The sequence below is a fragment of the Sorex araneus genome, chromosome 2 (assembly GCF_027595985.1).
Source record: "Sorex araneus isolate mSorAra2 chromosome 2, mSorAra2.pri, whole genome shotgun sequence".
NCBI classification, from domain to species: Eukaryota; Metazoa; Chordata; class Mammalia; order Eulipotyphla; family Soricidae; genus Sorex; species Sorex araneus.
The window spans coordinates 370299349-370318510 of NC_073303.1; positions in this window are offsets into that span (position 1 = coordinate 370299349).

Here is a 19162-nt window from a genome sequence, read left to right on the forward strand (position 1 = left end):
GTAGTGGATGCAACTGAAAGATAAAATAAACTTCTTAACTAATGTTTTTCTCCCAGCTATCCAATCCCTCCTTGGTTTTGCTTACTTTGGTTGAGCAAGATTTTTTTCAATTTTTTATTAGTGAATCACTGTGAGGTACAGTTACAAACTTATGAACTTTTGTGTTTGCATTTCAGCCATACAGTGATCGTTTACCCACCCTCCACCAGTGCCCATTCTCCTCCACCAATGTTCCCAGTATCCCTCCCCCGACCCCCACCCCACCCCCCACTGCCCACCCTGCCCTGCAGCAGGGCATTTCCTTTTGTTCTCTCTCCTTTTGGGTGTTGTAGTTTGCAATATCATGCCATTGATTCTAATTATTAAAATATTATTATTTTAACACTTCTTTCTTAGGAAGCTCTCAAATTACTCATAACCTAGTTTATTGGTTGCTAAAACTCTGAATGACTTTTCCAAAGAAAATGTGCTTCGGTTATGCAATTATTTTTTCAAAACACATATGTCTCACTGCAACTAATGTAATGTTATCAGTAAGAAGTGTCAGCCTTCATTGGGTATATGATTTTCACCATTGTCATGAATTGCCTAATGGTTATCCAACTTAGGTTTAGTAATTTAACTTACAGCTGGCACGTAACAGACTGGATTACAAACCCAAAAGGGCTGAGACAAGGCCTCAACACTTGACTATGAACTATCTGTCATATTTATATGTCTTGCTTCTAAGACTTAAAACCAAAACTACTAAGGTTGAAAATAAAGCAGGTCCTGGACTGAGCGACCGTACCTCATACTATCCATACTCCAAGAGTACTTCATCACATTTGATGGGGTTTAAAGTAGGAGGCAACCAATCATAGAAGGAGATTTATATATATATATATATTAGCAAGTGTTCCCGTTGCTCATCGATTTGTTCAAGCGGGCACCAGTAACATCTCTCATTGAGAGGCTTATTGTTACTGTTTTTGGCGTATCCAATATGCACGGGTAGCTTGCCAGGCTCTGCTGAGAGGGCTCCATACTCTCGGTAGCTTGCCGGGCTCTTCAAGAGGGGGCGAAGGAATTGAACTCGGGTCGGCCGCATGAAAGGCGAACGCCCAACCAACTGTGCTATCGCTCCAGCACACAAGGCTCAAACTCTTAATAGCATGTTAGTGATCTCTCATAGAAGGCTTAATGGCCCCTGGATGAAATACAACAATCTTCACATTCTTTCCTCTAAGGAAACATTTTGTAGCATTCTCAGCAGTTTTTCATAACAAACAATACAAAATAAATCATTTCGGTCCTGCTGTGGGGCAGGGGCTGGGGTTCAGGGTGGAAACGTCCAAAATATGATGGTGGGAAGATGTCTTAGTGGTGGGATTGGTGTTCAGATATTAAATGTAATCAAATATTGTGAATTACTTTATAAAATTAATTTTTTTAAAAAAATACAAAAAGAAACTAAAGCAGAAAGAAAACGAAAAGGATTGTTTCCTTTTATCTCAGATAAGAATGGCACAGTTCAGAAAAAATATTTACCAATGAATGTCATATTTATAAAAATTACAAAGAAATTTTATATTTGAAATAATTTCACAGATAAATGTTTTTATTTTTTATTCTTTTCCATCTCACCATTCTCCTCTTAGCCTCCACTTTCTCATCATATGGCTCTTCTCTCTCCTGCCTCTTGTAATCTTTCTCTGACTCTCATAGTCTTAAGTCCCTGTCTGGGGGAATCCCATTTGAGGATGGAATAGAAAGTCCCTAGATTTGGTATTGGGAAGACGGGAAGATGTAGGTGGAAATCCTGTCTGGGCATTGAGCAGATTCAAGTCGGGGTGAGGCATTAACCTCCTGGAGCCCAGCCTCATCTTCTGAAATAGATCACTCAGTCCTGTCACCTTCCCAGGGCTTCTGGAAGGTTCAAAAATTAACACAAAAGTAAATATGGAAAGATAGCTTTATAATTACATTCTGCAAAAATGTGCAGTTCCTCAGGAACTACCCAAAGATTCAAAGAACCTTCTTTTGAACCATATTTCCTAATCTCATAGCAAGTTTTATTCCTCTTTTCTTTCCACCTTTCCTATGAGAAGAATATCATTCCTTTGTGTTCTCAAAAAACTTGGTTGTCTAATGCCAATTAACATTAATTACATTCTCGGGCTGGGAGACAATGGATGGGTAAGGTGTTTGCCTTGCATGCAGCCAACCCTAGTTCAATCTTTGGCATGGTCCCTAGAGCTCTACCAGGGATAATCCCTGAGCACAGAGCCAGGAGTAAGTCCTGAGAACTGATTGCATGCCCACCACGCACCCAACTAAACAAAGCAAAATAAAACAAACAAACAGAAAACAAACAATACAATTATTATCCTTGCATTCTAATTTCTTGGCCATTTGGCATCTTTGCTTTTATCTGGTGGGAATGATTTGGAGAAACAACTTTCATGCCCTTTGTTCTAGAGGTAACTAGAGACACCCTAATACTGCATTCCCAGAATTTGTTGTCAATACTGTCCACTGTTCAGGCTAACTCCTGAGTCACCACTGCTTCCAAATGAAGTATTTTCAGAAGCAGCCAAAGAGGTCTAAACAGACAATTCATGCTCTAAGGCAGAGGACAAGGACAGAGTAACACAGTTGAAATGTAAACTTTGGAGTTTCTTTTGATTTTAATAATGAGGAATTTTTTTAGTAATATTTAAAAACACCTGTTCCTGGTGAGTTACAAGGGGAAAACAAAGGGAAAAGAAAATGCAACCAGGAAGTGAGATTCATTTGGTTTTGTGAACTAAAATTCTAGAAGTTGAACCCATAGTTGAAGAAGAATGAACTGACTAAGCCATTGGTGTCTCCAACATAAGCAAAATAACTAAGTACCCCTCCCCAAGGCTTTCCCTGCCAAGGACATGCTTCTGGAAGGTGTGGCAGCCAGAGCTGCTGAAGGGCTCCCATTGCTCATGGGGCATCATCAGCCCTTGCTCTCCCCAACAAGTAGGATCATGAAGCTTGGCTGGTGCTGCTTTCTTATGCGATGCTTTGTTTACACCCAAGGAAAAAATGTTATTTCCAAAAAGAGACAGCAATTAATTTTAGTCTATTTCTTTCATGTGAATATTCATGGCTTTAGTCCCAAATGAATCCACTGATTAGACTTTCCAAATTCAACACTGAGTGATATAATTCATTACCTGATCAAGTACATCGTTCTAATTTATTCTGTTCTAAAATTCAAGCCATTTTGACAACTCCCCCCATGTTGATTAGAGTGTGTAATTGTAGATTTGATGTTATTGTACACTCAGGACCTTCTTCAAAATCCTGCACCTTCCCCTTCTCCCTCCAAACTGTAGCACTTCCCTGCTTACAGCCACACACTTTTCCATATTCTTTATTGTGTACCATTTCTGCTATATTTTTACTCTTCCACACTCACATTCTTTTGGCTGTTTCTTTCTGCTTTATTTTTAGGGAAAACATTTTTCTGGATCACCTAGACCATCATTAATTTTCTTATAGACTTAGCCCCCACACTGAAATGTATCACTGCCACTGTATCACTGTTATCCCGTTGTTTATTGATTTACTCGAGCGGGCACCAGTAACGTCTCCATTTGTCCCTGTCACACACTAGTGTAGCCCAATGGTGTATTGGGGGCTCTTTCAGGGTCAGGGGAATGAGGACCATCATTGTTACTGTTTTTGGCAATATTGAATAAGCCACGAGTAGCTTGGCATATTTGATACGCCGTGTTGGGCTCTTCGAGAGGGATGGAGGCTTTTAGGGGGGCCTGTAATCACCTTTACAGGTGTTCCCAGTCTACTGAATGTATGCTTTTGGTCGACTAGCATGTTGTAACGATCTGCAGACTGATAAACTCGCACCTGCCTGTGTCTCTGGGCAGCACCTGGGACATCTGCGGCCTCAGGTTGATCTCCTTGAGGTTGATGGAGCGTGCCCAGAGGTTGTTGAGCAGCTGGCAGAGCAGGACCCTATCTCGGAGGGTCTGTGCCAGGTCGAACACCTGAGCAGAGTCCCAGGTCACCCGGTGGCTGGCTGACAGCAACCCGCAGTGGATGAGCCACTGCGTGCACTGCTGCCATGAATGTATGTCTGACGGCGCTGCGACTCAGCCTGGCCAGGGCAGGCGGTGATGCTGTGGCCGCCACCAGGGTTTCTCCTGCCCGCTGACACCATTTTGTTCGAATCTTGCGAAACAGCTGATGATGTCCAACAGGAATCACTCGTAGAGTCCCATGCCTGGCGCGCTGGGCTGCGTGTTGTCTAGGCGAGATGATGAGCCGGTTCAGGAGAGTGCGAGGGGTTCGGGCAGTGTCGGCACCATCTTGTCTCTGTCTCCACTGAAATATATGCAAATTACATGTGAACTTAGAGCTGTTTGATTAATATATTTTGTTTTAAGCATCATTATTTTTTTAATTTTTTTTTTTGCTTTTTGGGTCACACCCAGCAATGCTCGGGGGTTACTCCTGGCTTTGCACTCAGGAATTATTCCTGGCAGTGCTTGGGGGACCATATGGGATGCCGAGGATCGAACCCGGGTCGGCCGCGTGCAAGGTAAACACCCTACTCGCTGTGCTATCGCGCCGGCCCCAGTTTTAAGCATCATTAGATGCATTTGACATAAGGAAATGAAATACAGTAAGAATTAGTTGCAGCTTCCATTTCCTATAAACAGGTATGTATAGTTAAGAATTTTACATTCAGGATTTGCCAAAAGTGACAGCACAGTATGCAGACCATCCCCTGTGAACACAATAAATGACTTAGCATCCAAAGACTGGATTTAAAAATAGAATTCACTGAATTTTGCCTAATCTAAGAACAAGTCAAAACCAAACAGAAGAAAACAGAAACAAAATATCTAACCCTTGATTCAGAGATAAAGATATGAGAAGGAGGAGGCAGAGGAAGAGGAGAGAGAGAACCAATTGTTGTAAAACATTTAAAATAAGTCCTCAAATCAACCACTTAAGATGCTCCTATGAGAATATTGAGTTTTTAAGATCAGTATTTAAAAACTGATTTCTGAAGGAAGCATGAATTAAAGAAAATGCTTTTACAAATAAAAATGTTGCCAGAAGTCTGGAAAGTGTGCAGAATACTATAAGACAGACGAGAGGAGTAAAGCAGGTGTAGAGAAGAGATGGTTCCAAAAATTCCTTATTCAGGGGCTGGAGCGATAGCACAGCAGGTAGGGCATTTGCCTTGCACGAGGCCGACCCGGGTTCAATTCCCAGCATCCCGTATAGTCCTCTGAACACCACCAGGAGTAATTCCTGAGTGCAGAGCCAGGAGTAACCCCTGTGCATCGCCGGGTATGACCCAAAAAGCAGAAAAAAAATTCCTTATTCAGTTCTTGATAGAGAACATTTCCACTCATCAGTGTTTTCATCTTTACGTGCCTCACCTTGTATATTGCTTACTTGCGCCATTTATTAATAGCTGTACTTTGATTTATTCATGGATTGATTAGATTATCAGTGAAGTTAGTCAGCCATCACCCGTTCAGCATCCACAGGGAACATGGTCCTACCCAGAGATTTCTCCACCTACAGATAACTACTAGGAGACTCCATTGCACAAGAAAAACCGGGCTTCCTCAGGATGCCTAGGGGTTGCTACATGTTCCACACTCCTGGTAGCTATTTGCTGAATCATTGTCTCGTTTTTAGGAGAAAGTTGGCATAGGATGAAGCAGAAAATTTGAAATAAAAGATCTTATGAATTAATCTCTCTGATCTTAGCATCCAAAACCTGTGAACAAGAAATGAGGGGAGAATATGTTCTAAAGAATTGAAAATAAATGGAAGAATGAATCATTAAGTTGAACACTTCAAAACAGCTTCCCTGGGACTAAGATACCCAGAAGCCAAGGGCCCGGGAGTAAGCACATGCCATTTTCTGAGAGCATTTTAAGATTCCCAGCAGAAAGTCACGTTTCTATATGGCGAATAATACTATCTCAGAAATAAAAATGAAAATTTTTTAAAAGTTCCTATTTGAAAGCAAGTATTCTGAAACAGAGGACTAACAAATCTATAGTCTGCAACTTGTCCAATTGCACACTTTCCTATGAAATATTGATTATCAATAAAGGAACATCCCTGCAACCCTGACTATTCAGAATTTTAACAACCACATCAACTCATTCTAACATCACACAGGTAGAAAACTTTAACATAGGTAATAAACTATAAAATAAGCAACACTGATTAAAAGAAAAATAAGAGGGGTGGCAATTATTTGTTTTCAACTTCCCTCAATTTTATGCTGATCATAATTGCTTGGTTCAAAGGCAGGCACTGGTGCTTCTAAAATTCAGTAGCGCTTTTGATTTATGAAGAAACACCAAAGAAATAACATGAGAAGACTGAAATGAGGCAAATGCTCTAAATTATTTACAGAGCTGTCCTGAGGAACTTGGCACGAGTGGTACTGACAGGGATTTTTTCACTGTCTGTTCCTTTCACTTTTATCACCCTTTCTCTCTCTCCCTCTCTGTGTCTCTGTCTCTGTCTCTGTCTCTGTCTTTCTCTCTCTCTCTCTCTCTCTCCATGTTAAAGACACAACTGAGGCAGAAGCCCGAGAGCCACCCAGACCAGGGATCTTTATTTCAGTTATGTTTTCAAGTTATAGCTCTATGACTCTGTGGGTGTTTAATAAAGTCAGTGATGAACGATATTTAAGACAATATGTGTATCTTTTTTAGCATAACCATTTTAGAGATAATAGAGCAAATTTTTGTGCAGCTTTTTCCACACCTTAGTAGAATTTGTTAAGTAGACTCCACATACTTAATCTTATATGTTTCTACAATATATTACATAGTTACTCTTTAGCATGAATGTTACATGTGTTGTCTCTTATTATCATATATTTTGTCAAAGTAACCAGGGCATTTGGTAGGACTATTTAGCTGGACAAACAAGGTAGAGGAGTGGGGAAATACCGAGTCACATTTTTTTCTGAGTCATTTTATATAGAGTCCTCTAAGGCATTTGCAATAATGATGACTACTTCTACTCCAGCTGATGACATACTCCTATTTCAGTTTAAAAATTTTCTTTCCATTTGTCAACAATGTTACCTCAATATTAAAAATATTAAAAATAATTTCCATTGCAGTTTATTTGCTCTTTTTTAGAAACAATAGAAATTGGGATGGGAGAAAAAATACCTGGTGTGTGTGTGTGTGAGTGTGTGCGTATACCTATGTATGTATGTATGTATGTATGTATGTATGTATATATGTATGTGTGTGTGTATTTATGTTTTAAGGCTTCACTCATTCAGATGTGCTCAGGCTTTACTCCTGATTCTGGCTCAAGGATCTCTCTTTTTTTTTTTTCTCTTTTTGGGTCACACCCGGCCATGCACAGCAGTTACTCCTGGCTCTGCACTCAGGAATTACTCCTGGCAGTGCTCAGGGGACCATATGGGATGCTGGGATTCGAACCCGGGTTGGCTGCGTGCAAGGCAAACGCCCTACCAATGAGGTCAGCTGCATGCATGGCAAGTGCCATATCCTCTGTTCTCTCTATCTCTCTCTCTTTCTCTCTCTCTCTCTTTCCCTCCCTCCCTCCTCTCTCCCTCCCTCCTCTCTCTCTCTCCCTCCTCTCTCTCTCTCTTTCTCTGGCCCCCAAGTTACAAATTATTCAGGTCCTAAACATATCCTGCTTTCCATCCTACCTTTCAGATACCTCTTATCCAGTATCATGAAATGGTATGGCTGCCATTCACACAAGGTAGAATAAAACAAAATTAGCAAACATTTAAAAACAAAAACAAAACCCAGAGGCCAGTCTTGAAAACTTCACAGCAGACAAAACCTGATTAGTCACACAATTTAATTAAACTTATTTGACAAGGGTCACTGGCCATTTTTGCTCTGCCCCTGGAGATCCTCAGTGAAACCAATTGCTTCCAAAGTTTGATAGGAGGTTCCCAGCCAGCCTTTGGGTGAGCGTGGAGTCAACTCTAAAAGTGATTACTACAGTGATTCATGAAATTTGCTTTGTTATTTTTGAATCTTTGACAGGATGATTAAGAGTGAATGAATAAAGCCTGTATTTCACTTGAATGAAAGGTTGTTCTCACCTTTAGGTAAGAGCAGGAGATAGAGCTCTGTGTGAAGGATCTAGTTTGTCAGGAATCTCCCCGCCTCCACCTGTCTGGCCCGACATATAAAATTGTAAATGTCTTTAAAGGACTCTTCCTTTTCAAAGTGGAAGACTGCCAAAAGTTCTCAAACCCAACACAGAAAGAGGCTCCCTCAGGAGTCTTGGTCCCAAAGTGGCAAATACAATGAGAAGATGTGGCTGTTTTCAGTGATTGCTTCTAATATTATAATGGTCTGCATAATGGAGAACTGGTCAATGCAGACCTTCTATTTTCTACAAAATAGAAGCAAAACAAAAATTCCTCATTCTTGTTCAAACAAGCAGTACCGCTGAACTCTAAATACACCCTACCACGGGAATTCTTCAGAGCACTTGGACCAAATCAAACCAAATTTAATATTTAAAGATACCAAACCATTAGACAATACCTACTTGTGGATAGGTGGATAAAAAACAAATTCAGAATGAGATTAGAATTTTCCCCTTTGATACAAAAGACATGATTCAACTTTAGTGAAAAGAACTCTTTGTCTCAAGAATTTTTATAAACTAAATATTGCACAGCACATAGCCTTGAAGCCAAGTGATGACCAACACACATTTTGTATGAATCTATGTTAAATATGTGTAGCTACATACTTTTGAGATGCCTTTCATACACATTAGCATGTTTACATCAAACACTTTTCTGGACCCTCTGACCCCAAAACAATCAATAAATGCCTAAAATGTGGTAAAGGGATTCTGATCCACTGCTGGTAAGAATGCCTACTGCTCCAGTCTTTTTAGAAAACAAAATGGACATCTTCAAAATCTACAAATTGAGCTTCCTTGTGGCCCAGCTATCTCACTTTTGGGCATCTACCTCCCAAGGGCCAGGAAACCCCATTCAGAACAGACATTTGCATTCCCGTGTTACATGCAGCACTATTCATAATTTGATAGCCAAAATCTGGAGACAACCTAAATGTCCAGGAACAGATGACTGGATATATGCACGAAGGAACTCTGGTATATATGCACGAAGGAATACTATTTACCTTCAAGAAAAGGTGAAATCATGAAATTTACCACTAGAGGGATGGGACAGGAGGGTGGCAGACTGAGTGAAGTCACTCAGAAGGACAAGGGACAGATACAGAATGATCTTTCACACAAGGGTCATAAAGAAGCATCGTAAGGGAGCAACAAATGACCAAAAGCAACAGAATCTAATAACTGGTCACAGAACAGTTTATCATGATAGTGAGATGTGGGACGAAGGCCACTGAGGAGGGGATGGATGATTTTGGGGGTTGGGGGAACTGAGAGACAGTGGTGGGTTGAGACGGACTATTTTAGGGCACAGTAGCTAAAATAAAATTTTATAAAGGAAATAAATAAAATTAAAAAAGACCCAAAAATGAATTCTTCCCTGAAGAGTGTGGATGTTCTTTTGAAGTCGCCTTCTCTGTGTTCAGGGAGCTGTGTACACAGCAACTCAGACTCATTGTCTCACTAATGTAATCTGAGCGCCCTCACAATTTGGGGAGCCTAAATCCAGCTCTCCTGAGGCAGGTTTTCCACCTCCACCATCTGGCTTGTCTGAAGATGACAATGCAACTTGCTGCCTCCAGAAGTCCCTGTAGATCAGTCACTGTCCAAACAATAACATGATTGGGAAACCGCCTTGTCTCAAAGGGAGCATTAAAATGCTGCTTAAAGCTGTTAGAAAAGACTGAAGTCATGAAATTTGCATATAAGTGGATCAACATGGAAAGTATCATGTTGAGGGAAATGAGTCAGCAAGAAAGAGACAGACATAGAAAGATTGCACTCATATGTGGATTATAAAGTAGCAGAATGGGACACGAACACCCAAGAGTAGTGGAGATAAGAACCAAGAGGTCTGCCCCACAGCTTGGAAACTGGCTTCACATGCTGGGGGAAAGGCAGCAGAGACAGAGAAGGGAACACCTATTAGAGGATGTTGGGAGGACCCACTCGGGTTGAAAGCTGCGTACCAAAAGTAGACTATAGACTGAACATAATGGCCACTCAATACCTCTGTTGCAAACTACAACATCCAACAGAAGAGAGAACAAAAGGGAATGCCCTGCCACAGAGGCAGGGTGGGGTGGTGGAGCTTGGGATGGGGGTGGTGGGAAGGATACTGGGATTATTGGTGGAGGAGAATGGGCACTGGTGGAGGGATGTAAACTAAATACAAACATGAAAGTTCATAAGTTTGTAACTATACCCCACAGTGATTCACTAATAAAATTTTTTTAAAAATGCTGCTTAAAGGTCAGGGTCGAACCATTTCATTTTCACTCCCCACCTCCTCATTTTATATTTCAAAATTTGAAGCAATAAATCCCTAACAGAGAAGAGGCCCAATACTTCTATATTAATTAGTAGATGTGCAGATGTAGCTGTATGTACACTGGAGTCCTTCAAAAGCAGAAAAACTTCCTAATTTCTTCCCCTGATTAGTGCAAAAAAAAAAATTCCCACTAAAATTTCTTTTGAGAAAGCTTCTGACAATGAAGGAACATCTGTACATTCTTTACTCAGATCCTTCAATGTTAATATTCTGTTTTACATGGTTCATATCTATCATCTAACATCTGTCTTCATGTTTTCTGAGCAATTTGAAATCCAGCAGAAAACAGCCTGGTATTGTTTCCCCAAGTCCTTCAGCATGCTTAAGGGTGCTTCCTCCTGTAATCGCACTGTCCCCAAATCCCACTATCACAGTGACACAACACGGGCCCAGGTTGTCCCTCGTCCTCCGTGTGTAGAAGGACCTGAGTTTGCTCCCAGGCACCACAGAAACTAATGAAAACTAAGCTAGGTGAAGTCACTGATGAAGCAGTGCCAATGAGAAAACTAAGATGGAATTTGTTGTAGTATATAGTATATGGTAGTGGTCATCTTTTTTTCTATTTTCCAATACATGTCATATACAATGGTTTGACTGATGTGGGGTTTTCAGGATCCAACACATTTTTTTTGTATGTCGCATTTGTTTTTATTTTATTTTAATTAATTTTATTTTATAAAGTTCTTCACAATATTTGATTACATTTAATATTCAAACACCAATCCCACCACCATTTCACATTCCTTCCACCATATTTCCATCTCAAATCCCAAACCCTGCCCCCAAATCAGAACCAAAATTATTTATTTGTATTGCTTGCTATGAATAATCCACTAAAAATGATCAAAAAATAAAGGTTTCTTAGAGGGAAGTATGTGAAGATTGTTGTATTTTACCTAGGAGCCATCTTGTAATTAATCTTGTGTGTGCGCACGAGTGTATGTGTGGTGTGCTTGTGAGTGTGCGTATGTGTGTGTGTGTTTGTGTGTGTGTTGGGGAGAGACTCTCCCAAATGGAATAGTGATGTGAGGTGAGGTCGCTTGGGCTTTGTGGTGATGGTCACTCCCTGTGCCGCCCCCGTGGTGTTCAGGCCTAATGTGTTAGGAAACGAACCAGCGCCGGCCACACGCAAGTCAGGCACCGGAACCCCTACACAGTCTTTGTGGCATCATTAGTCTCTTGAATCTGGATCTTGAAATTTTGGTTTGTTGTTCATAACTTGACACTTTTGAAAGACCCGGGATGGAGATTTTTGTTAAGTTTCCATAGCTTGGATTTTGTTGTTATTGTTATTTTATAGCAGATATCAAGGTCAGCATTCTTGGCAAAGTTATGACAAGGTGATGTGTCTTCCTCAGTTTCTGACCCTGGGTGCACAATGGTGGTTTGCCCGCTGTGAGGATTTCAGTTTGGCCCCCGGAGCAGATCTCTCTTGGGCGACATTTGGAGATAGTGAATGCACCCTCACCCCAACAACCTTTCACTCAATACACCCCCACCCCAACAACTTTCACTGAATACACCCTCACCCCAGATAACTTTTCACTGAATACTCCCCCACCCCAAAAACCTTTCATCTACTTTCTTTATATCTGCTGTTGACTGTTTCTAGAAGCAAAGAGTCCAACTAGGCTTGAGCAATCTTAATAACATGTTTTAAAAGTCTATACATTCTTCCATATTTATTTAACTTACATTCCCTTTTAAACAACATCTTCCCTTCATCACTAATTTATATTTTAAAAGAAATGTCATTCAGTATGTTATATCCATTTGCTCACTGTTCTTATTCATACACAAATGCCCCACATATGACTATTGGAAGACTTCGAGCCAGAACCCATTTTCCCTTTGAGCATGGTCTTGTCTTGGACCCAACACCATGTCCCAGGCTCACCTTGGGTCTTTCCTACACAATCCTGGAACCAATAAGTTTTTTGAGAAGCTCTAGTTTCTTTTAGTAAAGAATGGAATTTAGAAAACAAGATCCATTTGCCAGGAAGGCTCCTAGTTTTATGGGTATCTTCAGAAGACAGATGTAGAAAGTTGTCATGATGCATCATTTACTATATTTTAAATAAGATACTGCCACTGTCACTGTCATCCTGTTGCTCATAGATTTGCTTGAGCAGGCACCAGTAACATCTCCATAATGAGACTTGTTACTGTTTTTGGCATATTGAATAAGATAGAAATATATTATTAATGTATTTAACATAGAAATCGATTTATTCATAAATTTAAATATTTCTCTTCTTAGTGGATGGAACCTGATATTTTTACTATCGTGATTATATTTCACATGCTAGAATATCAGTATAACGTCCTGTCATGTACCTGGGTTTACAATGAGAACCGCCATGTACAGTCCAGCTCTGCTGGACTTTACCTCACCTTGCCCGTTTCCTGTTCGTAAACCTCTCCGACGGTGAAAAGATCAGCTTTTCAAAAACATCCACAAAAACACTAGTGAATGAACTAGGAACTCGTTCTTTCTTTCCAAAATTTTGTGTTATGAAAGCACCGTGAATTATAACACTATTCATAGTTGGATTTTTGATATACAATGATGTCCCATCACCGATCCCACCACCAGTGTTAACTTCCTTCCACCGTTTTCCCCAGGTTCCCTCTCCATGCCCGCCCCTCCCCCACCCTGCATTCCCGCACTGCCGTCTTGACAAGCACCTTACATATCTAGAATCATGGGTCCCGCGACTCTAGTGCTGTTGACACTGTGGTTTGGAAGATTTAGCTCTATCATTTCTTGGCACCACCCAGATATCTTGGGCCCCTGCCCCTTTATTTCTCATCAGTCTTTTTCCCTTTCCCCTCCACTCTATTTCTTTCTTTCTCTTTCCTAATCTCTGGAGTCAAGGGTGATCTAGACATCCCCATTTCCAATCATTGCATTCCTTCATCCGCTTACTCCAGATACCACATATAAGGGGTGTCATTCTTTCCCCTTCAGGCTTACTTCTTTAACAGGTTGGAGGTTAGTGAGTGGTGGAATTCTTACTCACTCCACCTAGCGTTCAAATTGTAATTGTTCTTGTAATTTCCAAGTGCTTCTCTGCATTGGAAGCTTTTCAAATGCCTCCTGATACCTGGCTGTTTTTTGTTTTTCTGCCACATTGCTGACATTTTCTCTCACACTGCTCAATGAGTTTTTGTTTGCACATGATAGTGCATGAATATGTACTAACCTGTACATGAAAAGATTTATAAATATCTACCAGTCTCTGCGTTAACAAACCTAAGAATAAGAACTTCTTAATGCCACAATATTATCATACTTATGATAATTAGCCTTCATTATATGTATCATCATATATATGGTAGTATTTATCACTGAAGCACTGTCATCCCATTGCTCATTGATTTGCTCTAGCGGGCACTAGTAACGTCTCCATTTTGAGACTTGTTGTTACTATTTTTGGCATATTGAATACACTATGGGTAGCTTGCTAGGCTTTTCCGTGTGAACGGGATACTCTCGGTAGCTTGCCAGGCTCTTCCAGAGGGACGGAGGAATCAAACCTGGGTCGGCCATGTGCAAGGCAAACATCCTACCTGCTGTGCTACCGCTCCAGTCCATGGAAAAAATACCATAAAAAATCCATAAAATATGGTAACCATAAAAAAAAACTTGGTAGTATTTAAATTTTATAAATTACTTTAGAAATTTAATTCATAGTTATGGGGGGATCAAATTCCCCACCCTATTGACTAAGTGCAAATTGTAATGCCTTCACCCAAGTACTGACAATAAGAAACGAATGCCTAGCAGTGAAGAATCCAGGCCGGCGGGCACCACACACCACACCGGAGATGCTCCGGACCCCAGACCGGGCCGATAACACCAGGGTGCCCCAGATGGAGAAGGTGCAGAGTCCCTGCTTTCTCCACATGGAATCTTGGCCATACTGAGCTTCTACTAACACGGCTCCGGTATGTGGGGACTGGGACTATTTCTCCAAACTATTTTCTCCAGACCTTTCCTGATATACAAAAAAAATGCTCAGGAATGGCTCCTTCACCCGTGAACGACCATGATCCCAGAGGCACACAAACCCAATCTCGGAATGCAGCGGCTGCTGGCAGAAATGCTCCTGAACTGTGAACTAAGCCACGGCCCCGTGCAGCCCCAGGAGGGGAAGGAGTTTTGTCCCTTGGCCTTTTCCCGTTTGCGGCAGCATGGCGACCACCACCTTTCAGAGCCAATTGGACAGAGACGTAGAAGCTTGCAGTGACGGGGGTGAGGGTCGGCCGGAACTGGCCCTGCTCCCTGCCCAAAATGGACCCCGAACAGCGCCCACAAATAGCTTGTCCACTCCTGAACAGCCATGATCCCAGAGGCACACAAACCAATCTCAGAACACAGTAGCTGCTGACAGAAATATCTCTGGACTTAATTCTAAAATACCAGAATTCCAAAACCCCATGCCCGCTATTGTGGCCGTGCAACATCATATGCTCTTCATTATCAGCAATAGAAAACAAATGATTTAATGATGCCTTTTCAGCAGGGCTGATTGTTGGGGAAATATTCCAAATAATAATAGTGAGTTTTCTGTCGAAAATTGAATGTAAACAAAGAGAGAGTAAATGAAAATTATCTGCTACACAGGCAGCATGGGGGATGGGGGTATGCTGGGGTTCTTGGTGGTGGAACATGTGCACTGGTGAAGGGATGGGCGTTTGATCATTGTATGACTGAGACTTAAACCTGAAAGCTTTGTAACTGTTCTCACAGTGATTCAATAAAAAAATAAATTTTAAAAAAAGAAAAAATGCCTTCTCTAAAAGCATCTTTAAGGATGAAACACCACTTACCAAGCAAGTGGAAACAAACATAAACGAATGGGACTACATCAGACTAAGAAGCTTCTGCACTTCAAAAGAAACAGTGACCAAAATACAGAGAGAGCCCACAGAATGGGAAAGAATATTTACCCAATCCCCATCTGATTAGAGATTAATATCCAAGTAGATGCTAGTAGAATTATACAAGAAAAAAACTTCTAACCCCATCAAAAAATGGGGAGAATAAATGAACAGAAGTTTCCTCAAAAAAGAAATATAAATGGCCAAAGGTACATGAATAAATTCTCCACATCACTAGCCATCAGGGAGATGCAAATCACACCACAGGGACTGGCACACATTCAAAAGAACAAAAGCAACCAGTGATGGCGTGGGTGTGGGGAAAAACAGACATTCTTTCACTATTGGTGCTGTTGGTAGGAATACCAACAACTGGTCCAGTCTTTCTGGAAAACAATAGGACAGTACTTGAAAAACTTGAAATCGAGTTTCCATATGACCCCGTAATACCACTTCTGGGAATATATCTTGAGGGTGCAAAAAAGCACAGTAGGAATGACATCCGTACCTATATGTTTATTTCAGCACTGTCTACAATAGCCAAAATCTGGAAACAACCCAAGTACTGAGAACAGACGACTGGTTAAAGAAACTTGGTACATCTACACAATGGAATACTATGCAGCTGTTAAGAGAGATGAAGTCATGAAATTTGCTTATAAGTGGATGGACAAGGAGAGTATCATGCTAAGTGAAATGAGTCAGAAAGAGAAGGACAGACATAGAAGGATTGCACTCATTTGTGGAATATAAAAAGAACATAATATGAGACGGACACCCAAGGACAGTAGACACAAAGGCCAGGGATATTTCCCCATAGTTGGAAACCTGTCTCATGAGCTGGGGGAAAAGGCAGCTGGAATTAAGAAGGGAGTACTACGTCAATGATGGTTGGAGGATACTTTCTTGATGGGAAATGTGTGCTGAAAGTTGATAAAGGACCAAACATGATGGCCTCTCAGTATCTGTATCACAAACCATAATGCCCAAAGTAGAGAGAGAGTATGGGGAAAATTGTCTGCCATGGAGGCAGGGGGAGAGTTGGAAACGGGGGATACTGGGGACATTGGTGGTGGAGAATATGCACTGTTGGAGGGATGGGTGTTTGATCATTGTATGATTGAAACTCAAACATGAAAGCTTATAACTGTATCTCACGGTGATTCAATAATAAAAAAGTTTTTAAAATGCCTTCTGACATAGCTAATACCTTAGGGACACTGCTCTCCCTAGATAAATGGGAGAACGGAATGATTATACAAATACTTTCTAAATATACAGATTTATCTGCCTGATGAAAAATGAGGAATCATTAGAATCTTTCATCTTTGGTTAGTTAATGGTGCTTCTCAAGTTGCCCAAAACAGTAGAATGTGTCACAGGAGAGGTTGATTTATTATTAGGCAGTTTTCAAATAAAATGATATTACAATAAGAAAAACCTACAATCAGGTTGTGCTCTGGAAGTACCATGGAGCCACCCTAGAGGCTGGCAAGGTCATTTTCAGCCGTGTCCTAAATTTGATCAATCATGATTATCTTCCCAAAGAGTATCAGTTTTGATAATTCCCCAAGGGAACATAGCAATTTTCCTTTTTGGTTTGAAGGCATACCACGTTTCATTATATTTTTTATGCTTTCATTATGATTATTCTGTGGAAGAGACAGAACCTTGAGAAATTATAAGCATGTCATGCCCTAAAGGATAAATTCAGAAGGCACTCACAAAATTACATATTTTTTATCTACAGAAATGAAGGATATCATTTCTTAGAAAGATACAAACCACTAACTTAAACTAATGCAAAAAAATAAAGTTATGATCTCTGTAGATGCTACGCTTGAGTAATAAAAAAGAAACCATGAAATATTCTCTTTATTTTTTTTTCAGGGGGTTGCTGTCACACCCAGTGATGCTCAGGGATTACTCCCGAATCTGCAAAATGTTCTTTTTAGTTCAGGAAATGTTTATTAAGAAATACCTCTGTAGAAAAAAACTGCTATGAGGCACCAGGAGGGTTGGAAATGAGGAGAGAGAAACTCTTCCCCCACGGGTTATTATTTGGAGAGATGCAGTGTGCTGCAAAGTGAAGTGAGAGCTAGACAGTGCTGCATATTCAAGCTCTTTATCCCAAATTCCTCTTGGACACACAGGTTGTTTCCAGATCTTGGCCCTTGTGAATAGTGTTGCAATGAACATGGAAATATGACCATATTATTTTTTAAATAATGTTTTTGGGTTTTTGTGGTAGATGCCAAGAAGTAGAATTGTTGGGTCGTATAGAAACTTAATTCTTAGTTTCGTGGAGAAGAGTTCATACTATTTTCCAGTTGAACCATTCAATACTCCTCACCAACAATCAATGAAGATTCCCTTTTCTTCACATCCACACCAACATTGCTTGTTTTTTTAAAAATTTATTTATTTTTTTTATTGAATCACCATGTGGAAAGTTACAAAGCATTTAGGTTTAAGTCTCAGTTATACAATGCTCGAAGAATCACAGTATACCTCGCCCCCAACCCCCCTGCTCCCTAACCCCCCACCCCGCTTCTGTAGCTGATAAATTTCACTTTACTTTCACTTTACTTTGATTACATTCAATATTTCAACAAAAAACTCACTATTATTGTTTGGAGTTTCTCCCCCCTAAAGTCGGACCTGCTGAAAAGGAAGCATTTTTTTTGGATAATTTGTAATGGATAATTTGTAATGGATAATTTGTTTTCCATTACTGAGAATAAAGAGATATGAGGTCCTGTGGCCACAATAGCAGCTGCACGGTTTTGCATTTCTGTATTTTAGTATTTTAGTAACTAAATCCAGAGAAATTTCTGCCAGAAATTGCATCATTGCAAGCTCATACCTCTCTGCTACTTTATATTCCACATATGAGTGCAATCTTTCTATGTCTGTCTCTTTCTTTCTTTCTGACTCATCACACCCAGCGATGCACAGGGGTTACTCCTGGCTCTACACTTAGAAACTACTCCTGATGGTGCTCGGGGGACCATATGGGATACTGGGAATCGAACCCGGGTCGGCTGCATGCAAGGCGAATGCCCTACCCACTGTGCTATTGCTCCAGCCCCAACATTGGTTGTTTTTGTTCATTTTCATACGTGCCAGTCTACCTGGTAAGAAGTGATGTCTCACTGTTGTTTTTCCTGGTTTGTTTTGGCCACACCTGGTGGTGCTCAGGGCTCACTCTTTGTTTTTGCCCAGAGATCAATTCTGGAAGTGCTCTGGGGACCACACTGATATGGCTATGGGGATCAAACCTGAGTTAGCAGTCTGCAAACTAATCTCTCTGGCCCTCATCCTTATTGGTGTTTAATTTGTTTTTCCCTAATGATAAGTGATGGAGAGTTTTTTTTAATATACCTTGTGGCCATCTATATGTCTTCTTCAAGGAAGTGACTGTTCATCTCTTCTCCCCATTTACTTATTTTTTTTCTGTTTGTTTTTGTTTTGGAGCAACATTCATCGGTGCTCAGGGTTACTCCCAGTCTGTACTCGGGGATCACTCCTGGCAGGGCTCATACAGGGATCAAACTCCCCATTTTTTTAATGGGTCCTTTTTTGTTATTGTGGTTAAATTTTGCATGTGCTTTTTCAATCTTGTATATTAATTCTTTTCAGATGAGAGGTGGGCAAATATTTTCACCTGGTGATAGCACAGCGGGTAGGGCGTTTGCCTTGCATGCAGCCGACCAGGTTCGATTCCTCCCTCAGGCAAGCTACCAGGAGTATCCCACCCGCACGGCA